The 6075-nt window shown below is 42.7% G+C and overlaps 1 pseudogene; it reads left to right on the forward strand.

Moving 5' to 3' along the window:
* The first annotated feature begins 480 nt into the window (after positions 1-480).
* LOC133075800 (PRELI domain-containing protein 2-like) lies at positions 481-1657 on the forward strand (annotated as a pseudogene).
* The last annotated feature ends 4418 nt before the right edge of the window (positions 1658-6075 follow it).

The following is a 6075-nucleotide window of genomic DNA, read 5'->3' on the forward strand; positions in this document are numbered from 1 at the left end:
AATTATTATTGGTATTTATGTTTACCAATTTACAGAATGCTAATGTAAAAGACAGGTTATAATTGCTTCTTGGTTTTCACTAGAAATAAAGGTTTTTAAGAGTTGAGGATTCCAATTTACGTATGTAATTAAAGCTACTAAAAACAATAAAGGAAACATTTCAGTATACAGTAGGAAAGTAGGATATATGTTTTGAGTAAAAGAAGGTATGAGGAATGGAGTTGCATTTTATTAAGGAAGAGAAAGTGATTTGGTCCTAGAACTGGTTGTTTCTAGATGGGGAAAAAAATATGGGACAAAACTAATATGGATACAGAAGGCTGTGGAAGGTTTGTGTGGAAAGGGAGCCCTGAAAAAGTTTTGTGCATGGTCAGGCTGAGATTAGAGTAAACGTAATTAGGTAAATGGATTTTGTTATTAAAAGGCTGGTGGAGAGCTCCAGCAGTAGTGTGCTGGTGGAGGTGTGGTTGACACGCCGGAATGGGGGTCACCGTGGACGTGCACGAGGTGTTCAAGCACCCCTTCGAGCAGGTGGTCACCAGCTTCCTCCGAAAGTATCTGAACCCCATGGATAAAAATGTCATCTCTGGCAAAGAATATACAAATCAATTTTCACTGCAAAGTAAAGGAGCTCTTACAGTGGAGGATTACTGGACTGAATGTCAATATTATGACATAGTATGAGTGTGTTTCATGTTTGGTAATTGCAATCATTGTTGCTTTTGTTGTGGTCATCCATGTACAATGCTTGGTGTCAGTCTATTTATCTCTTGTAAAAATAAAATACAGTGTGTGTGTGTGGGAAAAAAAAAGACACTTAAGAGATTAAAAAAAAAAGTCATCTCTGTAAAAATTGTGTAGGAAAAGAAGGATGTGTCAACAGGGATCATCTATAGAAAGAGGATTGCAGTCCGTCAGAATGTGGTTCCAGAAATTTTAAGGAAGGTGAACATTTTAAAGGTACCTAATATCCAGTTAGAAGAGGAATCGTGGTTCAATCCTCAGGAAAGGAACATGGCTATAAGGAGTCACTGTCTTACGTGGACACAATATGCATCCATGAAGGAAGAGTCTGTCTTCTGGGAAAGTATGAAAAATCCAAATTGGACAGAGTTCATTCAAAAAGGCAGGATTTCAATCACAGGGGCTGCTTTTCTCAACTGCGTTTTTGTTTTTTGTTTTTTTTTTTCATAAATTTATTTATGTTTTATTTATTTTTTGGCTGCGTTGGGTCTTCGTTGCTGCGTGCGGGCTTTCTCTAGTTGCGGGGAGGGAGGGCTACTCTTTGTTGCTGTGCGCGGGCTTCTCATTGCGGTGGCTTCTCTTGTTGTGGAGCACAGGCTCTAGGCGCGCGGGCTTCAGTAGTTGTGGTGCACGGGCTCAGTAATTGTGGCTCGCGGGCTCCAGAGCGCAGGCTCAGTAGTTGCAGCGCACGGGCTTAGTTGCTCCGTGGCATGTGGGATCTTCCTGGAGCAGGGATGGAACCCGTGTCCCCTGCATTGGCAGGCGGATTCTTAACCACTGTGCCACCAGGAAAGCCCTCAACTGCGTTTTGGAAACTTTTGCCAGCACATTTTTAAGACAGGGCGCCCAGAAGGGAATTAGAATAACGGAGATGCTGCTAAAGGAACAGTGTGGTGCCCTCTTAGCTGAATAAAGAATCACCAGGAAGTTGTGTTGTGTCTACTTTTTCTCGAGAATCTTTTCTCAGACACAACACATCCAAAGACACAATTTTCGAAATACAGGTTTAAGGATGTGGTGTTGGCAGCTTACAGAAGAGGAGACCTTCCTGCCAGGACATGACAAGATACACTCCCCTGGGAGCTGGCCTCAAATAGCGGCTCTAGTGGAGCTGAGACCTTCTGGCTGATTCTTATGGCATAATCTCTATGATTTTACAAATAAAGGAAAAATCCCATAGAAGGTGATGCCTGCCCTTCTTCAGGATGTCCTGCTGATCGCCTGGTGGCGGTGTTGGAGCAGCCAAGGACAGGCCAGAGGCCTGGAAAGTGCTGCTTGTTCCTGTTTGTTCTCGGCATCATTGCTCATAGGATTCATGAGAGGATTCTGGGACAAATAGAGGAGTTAAACCTGATACCTGATTCTTAGGTGGCCTGGAACAGAAAGGAATATACCAGACCTGTGCTGAAGTTAAGCCATATTCATAGTAATGTTGAAGATTCTCAGAAATCAGGGGCATTTGATTTCTACCCATCAGTACTACGTAACTGCCATCAGCTGACTTTTATAACGTAACACGTGAACTGTGATTGTTCCTTAAAAGAACCTGGCGAGTGGGGAGGTGGGCTGTCATCTTGGCTCCTTGTAACTCACTCTGGGAGCTGGAGCAGATCATGTGACCACTCTGCTTTTCACTGGGCAAAGGGGGATAATCGGGCACAGATCTTTCTACTTGTGATGATTAAACAAGGTGGTTTGGTATGAAAAGCACAGGTTTGGGAGTCAGAGAGACTCGGGTTTGAATTTGAGCATGGCCACGCAATAACTCGGTGATCATGTACGCAATTTAAAACCTTTCTGGAATTCATTTTTTAGGTTTGTAAAATGAGATTATAGAGTTAACCTTATGATGTTGTTGGAACAGTTGGAGATCATGTGATAAAGTGCCTACCATGTCACCTGGTGCACAGAAGTAAATAGAAGCTATTATTAGTACACAAAACCAGTTTGGAAATGTACTTTTCTAACGTAATGTAACGTAGTATTACTGTTTGAAAATTAGATGACGGTAGTTTGCATTTCCCACGATCGGAAGCCAAGATGTAAATGCACACTACCTAAAAGAAAGCTTGAAGAGGGGCAATAATTTGGAATTCATCTTCTTTTTTTTTAAAAAGGAATGTAGTTTATTTATTTATTTATTTATGGCTGTGTTGGGTCTTCGTTTCTGTGCGAGGGCTTTCTCTAGTTGCAGCAAGTGGGGGCCACTCTTCATCGCGGTGCGCGGGCCTCTAACTATCGCGGCCTCTCTTGTTGCGGAGCACAGGCTCCAGACGCGCAGGCTCAGTAGTTGTGGCTCACGGGCCTAGTTGCTCCGCGGCATGTGGGATCTTCCCAGACAAGGGCTCGAACCCGTGTCCCCTGCATTGGCAGGCAGATTCTCAACCACTGCGCCACCAGGGAAGCCCTCATCTTCTTAAAATAAAAAAATTGGGCCATTACTGGAAAGTCTTGGGGAAATCATTTTTTTTAATATTTGAAAAATTTTCCATTTAGCGCATTAATGAATTTCAAAGCAATTGTTTTTCTTTGTTTTTTTTTTAATACAAGCCTGCCACTGTGAGCTCCTCTTATTGTATTTGAGCTGTTGTGCTGCCTGAGTTTTGTGTCTTAGGATAATTTCCCTTCATTTCCTTAGTGTTTCATTCCTCAATTGTGTTGGAGGGAAAATGAACGGTAGAAACCAGAACACCCTTTGACCTCCTTTTCCAGTTTGTAAATGGCAGTTGGTAGGCTTTTGGAATAATGGCGCATTTCCAAAAATAAAAGGTGATGTGAATTATCACAGAGGTGAGAGGCAAGAAATCTGTACTTGGAGGCTGATGTTAGAATGAATGTAACCCTGGGAGTTCCCTGGTGGCCTGGTGGTTGGGACTCCAAACTTTCACTGCCAGGGCCCGGGTTCAATCCTTGGTGGGGAAATTGAGATCCCTCAAACCTCGTGGTGCAGCCAAAAAAAAAAAAAGAATAAACGTAACCCTTCATACTCAACAACTTGCATTCTGTGAAGGCAGGAGTTCTCAACCTTGGCTGTCCATTGGAACCACCTGGGAGCTTTCTGCACTCCTGCTGCCTAGGTTACATCCCAGACCAATAAGTCAGAATCTCTGGGGGTGGAACCCAGACATCAGTATTTTTTAAAGCTCCCTAGGTGATTCCAATGGGCAGCGAACACTACAGTGAATTCTAGGTGATTTGCAGATACTATCTGATTCCTTTCTTAACACCTCCAGGGTAGGAAAGTATCTTTGTAGCAAGAATTATTGTTAGAAAGAGTGAAGCACAGAGAGGCTGACTTTTTGCCGTAATTCCTTGAAGCTGGGGTGGCCAGTGGAAATGCCTACAGGGGTCTGGCAGGTGACCTGATGCGTGAAGCAGGCTGGCGGCCACTGGGGAGACCCCAGGAGTATATGGCTGGCAAAAGGTGGGCAGCTGCTGCTGGGCTCCAGCACAGTGTTGCCAACTGGCTGGTTTTCCTAGTTCTTCCAATTTCCGATTTTCCAGGAAAAGACAGAATAAAAAAAAGAAAGAAATCGCCCAATTTTTATGTGTTGGCAACGAATTCAGGATTGTTTAAAGCATTGTGCTGGCCAAACAAAACATGTTTGCCAGTAGTTTCCAGCCTTTGCTTCAAGAATGTTAAGGACCAGCTTAAACATCTCAGCCAACTTTTAAGAGATTTTCATTTCCCTATTCTGGATGTAAGCTGCTTTCTGCCTCTCCTCCAAAACTGCTTTTACATGTATTTTCCTCCCCATTCCCAAGCAATCCTCTGAACTTGCATCAGACACTTTTCCTCATTCTTTTCCCCCCTGCAGGCATCCATTACTTCAAGCTTCACATATATGGCTTAGAAATCGTATGCTCCTTTTAAAATTAATTAGGGCTTGTTAAACTTTATTATGTGTCAGAATCTTCTTCCTGTGATAAAACATTTAGAAGTCCACATTTAATTTGATTATGTATAAAATGTCACCGGGAATATAGCCTTACTGGGTACATTAGGAACAAGGGTGAGAAGGGTTAATTCACAGACCTGGCCAGGCTCCTGCTGGCTGGGTTGCTGAACCTACACAGGAAGGTGTGGATGTATTACAGTGATTTCCAGGCTTCTACTTGTACCAGAAATCCTTGGGTAGGTGAGCTCAGCTGCTGGTTCCCAGGGCCTCCCCCAGAGATTCTGATTCATGGAACTTCATATGGGACTCAGGGACCTGCATTTTAAAACAAGTTCACCAGGAGACTTGGTTGTGCTGTTTCACAGACCAGATTTTGAGGTGTTTGTGGCTTCTGTGTCTCCTATCGTTTAAGAAGGGTTTATAGTCAGTTGGGCCCACTGATCAATACAGCTGATCACTCAGGACACAATATAAATTTCTCATGCACAGAGAAGCTGACTTAGGCTATCCCTACATGATTAGGGTGCTTTTACCATGAACGGGCTTTTATGGTTTCAGTCATGGGGATAAAAAAGGTGCTATATTCTTTTGATATAAATTGCTTTGTGTATTTTATAAACAGTACCTGTGTAGTAATATCCCATTTATCGACATCGTGGTGCATGGTATAGCTGACTCAAGTTTATTCTTTTCAGTCGCACATCTTTTTTTGCTCTATTTCAGCCATTTACACGCAACTCTTTTTTTTTCACATCTTTATTGGAGTGTGGCGGCTTTGCAGTGTTGTGTTGGTTTCTGCTGTGCAGCAGGGTGTATCGGCTCTACGTATATGTGTATCCCCATGTCCCCTCCATCTTGAGCCTTCTCTTAATTTAGTATACATTCCCTGCTTTTGCAAACAGAATGTACTGAAGATAATGAAATCATTTCAGGGTCATCATTTATGTTTTGAATTCTTTCAGGTCCTATTTAGGTTTGTTAAAGCCCCTCCACTGAATGGCTCTGCTCTTTGAGTTTTGCCATGTTTTTCATAGTTTCTTCTTTTCCGTCCCTGTTCCCTGTTGTTTCTCTCCTCCTTAACTCTGCCTGTTTCCAGGAACTTTGCTCTCCTTTACTGTATGGAGTTGGGAAATGCTGTAATTGCACACTGTATGTCAAGTAACAGTAAACAGGAGCTGAGAGTCTTTGGGAGGCTTTCTTTAGCAGTGAAATGGATGAACATTGCTGCACTGACTTGGTGACGTTATTTTAGTGGCTCTGCTACTTCCTCTAACTTACTTCCTGATCCTCGACTGCAGTTGTCAGATCTGTGACCTCAAGATAACTGAGATATTGCTACAAATGATTTACTTAAATCTGTAAGCTGTTGTCTCCCCAATTGTGTTAGTGTTTTTATATGTACAGTTGTATAATGTGAAACGTAAGTAGATTA

This window comes from Eubalaena glacialis, chromosome 15 (assembly GCF_028564815.1).
Source record: "Eubalaena glacialis isolate mEubGla1 chromosome 15, mEubGla1.1.hap2.+ XY, whole genome shotgun sequence".
Classification (NCBI taxonomy): domain Eukaryota; kingdom Metazoa; phylum Chordata; class Mammalia; order Artiodactyla; family Balaenidae; genus Eubalaena; species Eubalaena glacialis.